This window comes from Euprymna scolopes, chromosome 7, assembly GCF_053919585.1.
Source record: "Euprymna scolopes isolate OS-2025 chromosome 7, ASM5391958v1, whole genome shotgun sequence".
Classification (NCBI taxonomy): Eukaryota; Metazoa; Mollusca; class Cephalopoda; order Sepiida; family Sepiolidae; genus Euprymna; species Euprymna scolopes.
In genome coordinates, this window is record NC_136488.1 from 79,368,427 (window position 1) to 79,379,303 (window position 10,877).

Genomic DNA, 10,877 nt, shown 5'->3' on the forward strand with positions numbered 1-10,877 from the left:
TTTTGTATGTATAGAACTTTGTCGAACCAACTTCCCATGAGAATACTTTTCCCTACAATTATCGATATTAAATATAGCATAGTATTTGAAGTCGAAATAAGATCACTTCAACATGACTATGTACTGGTCCATACGAGTAATGGTACACTTTAAGCATTTAATGTTAGCTCAAATAATAGCACTATATAAGGTACCTCATAAAATTAAATTCTTGTCTCAGAGTCCGGTAAGAACAAGAGAATACGCACAGAACGATGAACAATAATTTAGTTTAGTGATTAATTAGGAATAACGTAAGTAATATGTTCGTCTGATTTATTAAGTCTGGAGGTCGGGAAGTTTTTAGATGTACACTTTGTGTAGCTCATGCAGAAAATAAATGTTAGACAAAAGAAGACTTTTAATTTGTGAAATCATACGGAGCAAAACTGAAAAATAAATAAAAATAAACTTTCTTTTCCAATGGTATATAAGAGGGACATTAGGGTTAGGGTTAGGGTTAGAATTAGGGTTAGAAAATAAACTTTCTTTTCCCATACAATATACGAGGGACGTTCAAAAAGTAATGTCTCTATTTGTCTATGTGAGACTCTAAGAATACAACTCCTGTCATGGACGTGCGTCAGAAGAATAGACGCGCCATTGATGAATTTTTCCCGGTGGAAAAATTTGAACAGATCAACATGTATCGGCGCATGTTGAACATTTGTGAAGCAGGTGCAGTTGATGTCAGCAGAATGAGAATATGGGTTCATCGATTTGAGTATACCGACATTGAGGTGAGTAACAAAGCACCTTCATGACTTTTAGGACCGATAATTACATGTTGCCAATGGTAACATTTACCAATAATTATATGTCGCGAAAGGTAACTGTTGCAATTTTTTATATAATTATGTATGATCACAGAAAGTTAAACGGTTCTACGTATAAACACTAGCGATAGGAACTGACCAATCAAATGGAGCCACGTCCTGCTAGCAACTAATTATAAACCACGATTGCTCCATAAAAATATTGAATCTGTCAGCATTCTCGCACATAAGTCCAACACTTATAGGAAACAACTACCCACTGAAAACTCTTTATCTCCAGGACTTGTATACGCTTGCAATCAATCAGAGACTCTTCTTAAATTAAACATGGCTTTCAATTAAAATGGTTATGTGCCAAGCACACTACTACTGCTATAATTTTACATCGCGAATAATAAGATTTACCTTTAATTTAATGACGCAAATAGTAACATTTACCGATAATTTGATGACACTAATAGTAAAATATACCATGTTTTCACGCCGAAAATAGTAGTATTTAGCCCTAAGTTAATAATAGCAATATTAAAATTTACCGCTTATTTAACGATACCAGTCGTAAAAATTACCGGTAATTTTATGCCGCGAATAGTAACATTTACCCATAAATTTATGACATTAATAGTAAAATTTACCGATAATTTTATGCCGTGAATAAAAGCATTCACAGATAATTTATTCACACCAATAGTAAAATTTACCAAAAATTTAATGACACCAAATGTAAAGTTTACTAATAATTTAATGACACCAATAGTAACATTTACAGATTATTTTATGCAGCAAGTAGTAACAATTACCGATATATTAATTACCCCAACAGTAAAATTATCTAATAATTTTATTTTGTCAATAGTAAAATTTAGTATTAGTAGCATTACATTTAATTTAATGGCACAAATAGTACCATTTATCGATAATTTAATTACACCAATAGTAGCATTTACCGATAATTTTATGCCGCAAATAATAGCATTTACTAATAATTTAATGACACCATGATAACATTTACCATTTATTTTATTGTGCAGATAGTATCATTTGCAGATAATTTAATGACACCAACATTAGAATTTACTGATAATTTTATGCTGCAGATAATAGCATTTACCAATAAATAAATGATACCAATAGTAAAATGTACCGATAATTTTATGTCGTGAATAGTAGCATTAACTGATAATTTTATGATACCAATATTAACATTTTCCAATAATTTTATATTGCCAATAGTAAATTTTACCGATATTTTCATGTCGCCAATAGTAAATTTTACCGATATTTTTATTTCGCCAATAGTAAAATTTTCCGGTAATTTTATGTCGCCAATAGTAAAATTAACCAGTATTTTTATCGCGTGTATAGTAGTATTTACGAATAATTTTGTGATACTAAGAGTAATATTTCCCAATAATTTTACGCCGTGATTAGTGAAATTTATTGATAATTTAATGACGCCAATATTAAAATTTACCGATAATTTTATGTTCCTAATATAGACTTACTGATAATTTTGTGTTGCGAATAGTAGCATTCACCGATAATTTTCTGATACTTATAGTAAAATTTACCGGTTATTTAATGATACCAATAGTAAAATTTACGGATAATTTTATGCTGCAATAGAAAATATAACGATAATTTAATGGCACCAATAATAAAAATCACCGATAATTTTATGTCGCAATATTCAAACTTAATGATATTTTTTCCTGCGAATTTACCGATAATTTTATGATAACACTAGTAAAATTTAACAATAATGTTATGCCGCGAATAGTAATATTTACTGATAATTTTATATCGCCAATAGTAAAATCTTCTGATAATGTTATGTCGTTAATAATAAAATTTACTGATACTTTTGACACCTTTATTAAAATGTACTGATAATCTTATGCCGCGAATTTACTGATAATTTTTGTCACCAATAGTAAAATAAACAAATTATTTTATGACGCCATTAATAACATTTACAAATAATTTTATGCCGCAACACAAAAAGACGACGGCCTTGGTATAATTTTTTTTAATTGTATTCTTTCTATTATGTTTTATTGAATGTTGTTCATATAAGATGAAATGAGATTTTAGGATTTTGAGCCTCACAAAAAACAATTTGGAATCCAAGATATAAAAAGACGAAACAATCCTTTAATGCAAAACATTGACACTGAACAAGATGGCGCAAAATCACCAAGAAAGCAACAAAGATAATGATAATATAAAAATGGAAATCGCAGAATCTAAAACGGAACGAAGACAGTCGATAAACGGTGAGGAGGGTATTTGAAAAATTTTCGATGGCGTTCGAGAATTCTAAGTGGCAGGAATGAACATTCGCATCCAAGGGGAAAAATCAAAACAAACTACAAAGAATGGAAGAAACTTAAATATAAACATTAAAATTATATAAAAGTTGGATTTTGTTTTTATAGATTGCTAAATAAGCAGAAGCCAAGAACGGCAAAAAGGGAATATGGAATGAGATAATGTATATGGCCAAGGTTTTATTTATTTCTTGTTGCAAATCATGAACTAGTTGGTCAGTTGTGTACAAATATTAGGAGCGATAGGAGCCTTTTAATATGTCTGAAATTGACACAATGTCCAAGGAGTAATATCGGAGATGCGCTGCTGTAGGTGTATCAGAAATTTGGAGGAATTTTTGACACTCCTAACAGAAAACTGCGAATAAAATATTTTTAAAAAATCGTAATTTCTCTTTTTAAAGTGGGTTGGGTTTTTTTCTGTATGGAATATACTCCTAAAATAAACTATTAAAGTTGTTTAAAAAATAATAGAAATATTATTTTTTATTTAAAAAAAAAAAAAATAGTGTTTACAAAATATTTACAAAATGCCGGCGTGCCTTCATGCAGCCATTTTTACGCAATAAAATCAATAGAATTTTACGAATTAAATATTTTTCAATTTTTAAAATTTAAAAATCTATCAAAATTTTTCTATTTGTTCAATTTTTACGATATTTTCAGGGTCAATGGGAAATTTTATGCTTTTCTCAATAAACTAAAGAGAATATTTTAGACAAACGTTTTTTTTTTCAAATTCACGCCCCACTATTTTGAAATGTCTATTAAAATTTTAAAAATTAATTCATGTACAAAAGTTTATATATCACAAATTGAAGAAAAAGGATCAATAAAGAAAATATTCTAATTAAAACAAAAAAAAGAATAGTTTTTTTTTAATTTACCTGTAAATTCCAAAGTGTAAAACCTTTTTTTTAACCACGTTGATTTTCTTTTTATTTATGAAAGCTCATGTTATGCTTATATCGTCAAGTAAATACTAGATGCTGACGGCAATTTTTTCTATTTCATTCAATGTTTTCTTTTTTAGATATTTAAAAAAAATAAAAATTCAGTCGATAAAGAAGTATTAAAATATATCAATCAAAAACTCGTGTATTTCATTAAAAGAATTAAAAAGAAAAAATCGATTAAGTGGATTTTTTGTTTTAGGGGAAAAACTTATAAATGAATGTGCGTTTCTTTTTAACTATGGAGGACGAAAAATACTAATTTTGGTTAACACACGCAATAAAAAAGAGACATTACTTATGTCACTTGGACGAATCCATATTTGATAAATTTCATATTAGCGGCAGCAGCTCTTTAAGCGTGCCGCAAAACACGTTACGAAAATGCGATTTTCTACGACCCTCGCTTTAAAAAAGCCTTTTATTTAAAAAAAAAAATACATGGAATTTAAAATATAAATATGGATAAATTCTTAACAATGAAGAATGAAACTTCCTATTTAATAGTATATTTTTTAAGTAAGTGATTTTTTGGCATTTTTATATATATATATATATATACATATATTCATAAGCAAGTCAAAATATGTTGATTTTCTTTATATATTTTTTTAAGAAAACCGCGTAAAAAAAAACAAATATTGCATAATTTGCTATTAAACCTGTTATTTTTTTTAATTTGGTCTTTGCTCCTATAATTGAAAAAAAAATTAGGGTTTGAATGACATTTTTCAAGTAGTTATAAGCTTCGAAAAATAGTAAGTTGAATTATTAAAGTTCTGATCGTCATTTTTGATGGCCACTTTCTGATACACCTAGGGCCGCTGTACAACTCATGCTCTCTACCGGTCCAAGTAATGGCAAAAGGACCATTGCTAACACCCTCCGAATACATCGTTGGATTGCCATAAATAACAGAGATGTGCCCATGTTGAAGAAAAAAGACCCCGGCAAGGTTATGGTCTTTGGTATGGTTTCAAATGAGAGCCACACCATATTACCTCACATTTTCGAAGTCGGTTTGAAAGTCAACAAAGTATACATGGATATGCTCAAGAGTGTGTTGATTCCCTGGTGCAATCAGGTGGCCGCTGGCAGACCTTGGATTTGGTATCAAGTCTCGGTGCCGGCCTACAAGTACAAAGAGAACCAGGGTTGGCTCTGTACCCTTCTCTCACTCACTCACGCCACTCTTCCTCCGATCTAAACTCGCTGGACTACTTCGTTTGGTCATACGTTGAGAACATCATCAACATGACCTCCTACAACACCAAAACCAGTCTGATCACCGTTATCTGCTAAGTATTCTCCCGGCGCTTGTGGAAAAGGCATGCTCCCAGTGCTGGGCCCGATTCAAGGCGGTGATTGAGGCTAACGGTAGCTACATTGCACAGATGTCAGCTCTACTACATAATCAAGTTACCTGAATTGATTTATTTCAACAAATTTTTTAAAATAAAGCTGTAGTATTGTTTTCTTTAGGGCGACAATTTTATTGTTCCATCGTGTATATAGATATTTTTTAGTTTGGATTTCACTACAATATATTAGATTTAATATAATAATCGACAGACACTTGTCTTTACAATAATAAATACATAATCTACATGAATTAAAATATCATATTTAAGCATACCATATGTACCGTCCTCCCGTGCTTGCTAGAATCTTCTCTTCGCCTATCGGGCGATTCAATCTTTTAAAAAAGCGATGCCAGGCGAATCTCAATCTCTTTCTCTATCTCTACTATTATATAAAGGTTACTTTGTGAGCGTGGAAGTTCTTTCGTTATAGGTTCCAAAACGGCTAAGCCCATCTTTTTCAAATTTCACAAAAAGATAATTTATATATATTTACAGTGCTCTTGGATATGTTTTGTACAGAAATTCATCCGATAAGTATCGAAAATCGAAGAAATTAAATCCTAAAATATTCTTTCTCTCTTATAGAATTAAAAAAAAAAGAATTTTTGCGGAGTAATATTTTACATCATACTGGTAAAGGGAAATAATCAGTGTTGTCAATTTAGCAGTTTCCTTACTAGATCTGGAGATTTCGTTTGAGAATCTAGCGGGTAAAATTTTAATTTAGCTGCTACCGGGTTTTTTTTTTTTTTTTTTTCTAGAAGACATTTGGCACCCACAAACCCGCCATTTAAGATTAAAACCAATTTATTCAGGCAGGTAGAAAAGTAGCATTTATTGCCTTTTGTAACAATTATTTATTGACTTTCTTTTCTTTTCACCATTTTATTTTTTTTCGTTAACATTTCTCAAACACGCTATACAATCGGTTTTTCCAAGTACATTTTATTTGGAGGAGCGTTCCAGCATTTATAGATTAAAATACGATCCAAGTACTCCCCTTAATTTTAAAGTATTTATTCACTTAGTAAAAGTGTAGGTACGTTAACAGTCGAAAATAATAAAAACAGCAACAACAACAAAAAACTTATACCAAACGCAGTAGAATTTAGTTATGTACACTTTAACGTTCTGAAACTAAGTTGTTTTCATATTTGAACATATGTTTTCAAAGTGCTTTTTACACATTAGATTTTTAAAAAATAAACGAATGGCAACTTATTGCTTAAGTTATGGGGAGGCTTCATTCATGAAAAGTTGTAAACGAATGACTTATTCTATCACTAACGCTAACTTCGAGTTGCACTACCAAATTTACAGTTAGTGATAGTCATTGATTTTTTATATAATTTTTCAAGAATGAATTCCCGAACGGTTAAGTGACACGCAGCTAGTTATTTGTTGTAAAGACAATAACAGAAATGAAATAAAAAAAATAACGTAAACACAATTTCAGTACGTATAAAAGATACTCGAATTTTACTGCGTTTAGTATAAGATTTCTTGATTTTTTTTATTGTTTACAATTTCCTGACTGTTTACTATTCTACGCTTTAACAAAGAGCCAGCATTCATGTTTTACTTATTTTTTACTACCTTTTTCAACGATTATTATTACATTTAATTGTTAGAGCGAACCAACTTTTTTTAAGACGCAGCATATGTTAACACCTTAACAAACATTACTGCGTTTATTTTTTAGCAACCATTAAAAAGCAAAACAAATTTATCCACACGGGGAAAAACATACTTGCCTTCCTACGATGGAAAAGTTAGACACAAGGTCAGTTTTTAATGTAGTGAAACCCCCATTATCCAAAAAAAAAAAAAAAGAGACATTCGGGATTGGGGCAATTGTTTTTAATCCTCAATCTTAAAAGATTTCTCCTATATTAACCAAGAACAAAAAAGATTTAAGTATAACATCAGAACAGATACTCTACTTTAACATTGATTTATTTAGAAAAGTGAAAATAGTACACATAAACCGAAAATAAAAAAGATATTGTAAAATTGTCAAATATTTAAATCGCATTTTTTAATCATTTTAAAAATATTCGGAGCAGACAAACATATACTCGATTTTGAATCATATGATAGAGAAATGTGCTGCATAATTTAATGTAAATCACAGTCTTTTTATCGGTTTAGGATTTGAGACTGTTAAGAATTTCCTTTTCTGTTTTTTTTAGGAGATAAAATCTACATGTTTTACTTTTTAAGGTGATTTCGTGTGGCTTTATGATATTGCGAGTCAGACTTAGGATTAGACGGACATTAAAGATCAGACATCTGTTTGAAAAGTTAGAATGTCCAAGAAATAAGGGATCATTTCAATAAACATTTATATAAAAAAAATGATCCCCCACTTTAAATTCTTAAATAATTTTTCGGAATATTCACACCTAATCGCCTAAAAAGCAGAACCTATTTTTTGAAGGGGAGAGCTAGGGGTCTTAATCTACTTTTAAATAGAAATATAACTAGCGATGGTGGGGCTTGCCCGGCTTTACCTGGAAATAAAATACGCTTAAATATGATTTTTTAATTTGTTCAGATTTCGTATATATTATTAAAGAGTCATACTCCATAAAAAGGGAGAAGTAATATGTCTGGGAGAATGGGATCATGTCAACAGAAAAAATAATGCATTACCCCTTTCTGAATTGACCATTGGAATATTAGTTTGAACTAGAGCAGTAAAATAAACTGAACAATGAAAGAGTATACTAATTGTTTGTTGGCAACAGTCCGTCTCGGGAGACGAAGGTGTAGCCGTGGAGCTACATAGCCTGGGAAGGGTGATATGAGAGAATAGCTGTTGCCCATGCAGCAGTCCTCCCTCTCCAAGGGAAAGACAAAGTCTATACAGTTTGGATCTAACTGCGCCGCGTGAGTTGCGGTGATAAAAATATTAAATTAGTCCGCATTAAAGACTCGGAATTTTATGTTGGGGTTTACTTCCTTAGCCTTTCCCCTGATGGGGTAAGGCAGCAAAGGTTTTGAATCAGAGTTACCTTCTCTTAGGTAAGCTACCACCTAAAATTGACGAGCCCCCACCTAGTCGAAGCGACAATTTTGCCAGTTAGTATAAATATTTTCACTGGGTTTAGCAAGTAAACCACACTTGAAGGCCAGAAGCTGGACTTTATTGTCAGAGGCTATTTGAGACGCCCACCATGCGGGCAATTTAGAGAGAGAGAAAGAGCTTATCCCCACTACCACCCTCGGTTGTGACAACCTTTGAAATCATTATAATAATACAATTATTACGATTAATAGTTTCGACAACAGACAGACATGTACTAAATATCCATAAAAAATAGATTTGTATTATTTGTACTTATAAGGAGTTCTCACGTAGGTCATCCTCACAGATTACCCATTAACAACAATCGGTAATCTTCTCTGGAGTCTTGATGACAACAAGTCTCTCCAGATTTCCAGTATACTCCACTTATTTCGATAAGTGGCCATTGAATTCGTGTATGTAACAACAATTGGACCCTCTTCAGGGTCCCAAATTTCTTTGCAGTCTTTAAGTGGACGTCTGATAAGTGTTCTCCCTACTTGGTCTCAGCACCCTATTTGCTTATTCACAGCTATTTCGTCTTGCGTCAGTCGACAGTGATGTCCATGTTTTTTTTTTAATTTATGTATGTATTTCATTTATATTTTTTATGAATTCGTTTATTTATTATTTATTTATTATTTTTATATATATATATATATATATAAGACTAGCCTGGGTGCCAGGCGTTCCCCGGGTGTTTAGAGGTGTGTGTTGAACAAAAAAAAAATGTGGTTGTAGGCAGGCAGGTTCGAACCCGTACCATGAAGGAAGAAAAGAATGTGAAAAAAAAGTTACGTCTTTGCCGTTGCATCCATCGCCAAACCGGAAATGGCAAAGGTTTAAATTAAGCCTGGTCAATTGAAAAGAGAGGATGACTTTCGAAAATATCGGCGAAAAAGCAACTCCTCCCTGTAGAAAAGTGCATAGTTGAGGGTGAAGGAATTAATGTTTTTAGCCAATGTTTTGATATTTGTCGTCCGAAGACTCGAGCTACAAAACGATATCGATTCCGTGAAAATTTGTCGCCGCTATCGAAAGTTTTAGGCAGATACATACATACATACATACATACATACATACATACATTTAAACAGACAGGTGAGATTTATATTATAGATGGAATAGCTTGTAGTTTCAGTTCTCTTGGATTTATTATAATGTGTGCTCACTAGGAGTTCTCGCACATGTCATTTTAAGAGATTGCTCACTGATAACAACCGGTGGTGTTCTCTGGAATCTGCGTGACAACAATACTCCTCAGATTTCTAGTATAGTATTTCGATAACCATTGTAACTGAATTCGCATCATTGCAATAGCCATTTGATATAGACTTCTTATTGATAATGGCCATTAATCATCATTGGAATTTGGCTGGCAATAAGGTTCTTTTTGCAGTCTGATTAGTGCTGTCTCTTCTTAATCTTTCCACCCTCCTCGACGGTTCTCTATTTTGTGTGGTACTAGGTGATGCTGGTACTAGAATTTTTGGATGGGGGGGGTAGTTTATTTACGATTATACAGTTTCAGGTTTCTTGGTTTCATGTGGCGTTCCTTTATTTTTCGGTTTCACTTCTATTGAAGTTTCCATACAACCAGCTAGCACTTGTAACACATCTGCATTAATCCTCGTATTCAAGAATTTTCCTTAATGATTCAGCCTTTTTCACTATTCATTTATTTATTATATTTATTTTCATTATTATTATTATTATTATTATTATTATTATTATTATTATTATTATTTACTCACTAGGAGAAGTCATACAGTCTGAGTTAGAACAAGTTTCTTCAGATTTCCAGGACCCACCAGCTATTTCGATAATTTTGCGAAAGAATTTGCGTTATCGCAAGAGCCACTTGCTATTGATTACTCATTGGCGGCGACCATTGCACTTCACTGGAATTTGGGTGACAATAAGTTTCCCTAAGGTCCCAGTCCTCTTTGCACTCCTTCAACGGAGGTCTGGCTAGTGCTTTTTCTCCTCGGTCTTTCCATCCTCCTTGACCCTCATTATTTGGTGTGATGCTTGTTTATGGTGACACTCACAGAAAAAAAGGGGGCGGTATTTTTCAATTATACAGTTTTAGTTTTCATGGTTCCTTTGTGTATTATTATTATTATTATTATTATTATTATTATTATTATTATTATTATTATTATTATTATTATCTATATATTAGTGATAGCTTAGATAAATACTTTTGTAGTTTTAACAACAAAGCTACACTAATATCATAGCGTCTTCATTTACGCTGAACATCTACAGAATGCCAACATCAATATATTACATATAAATGAGTCTCCTGTGGAATTTCCACAGGTCCACCTAGTTATTATTGT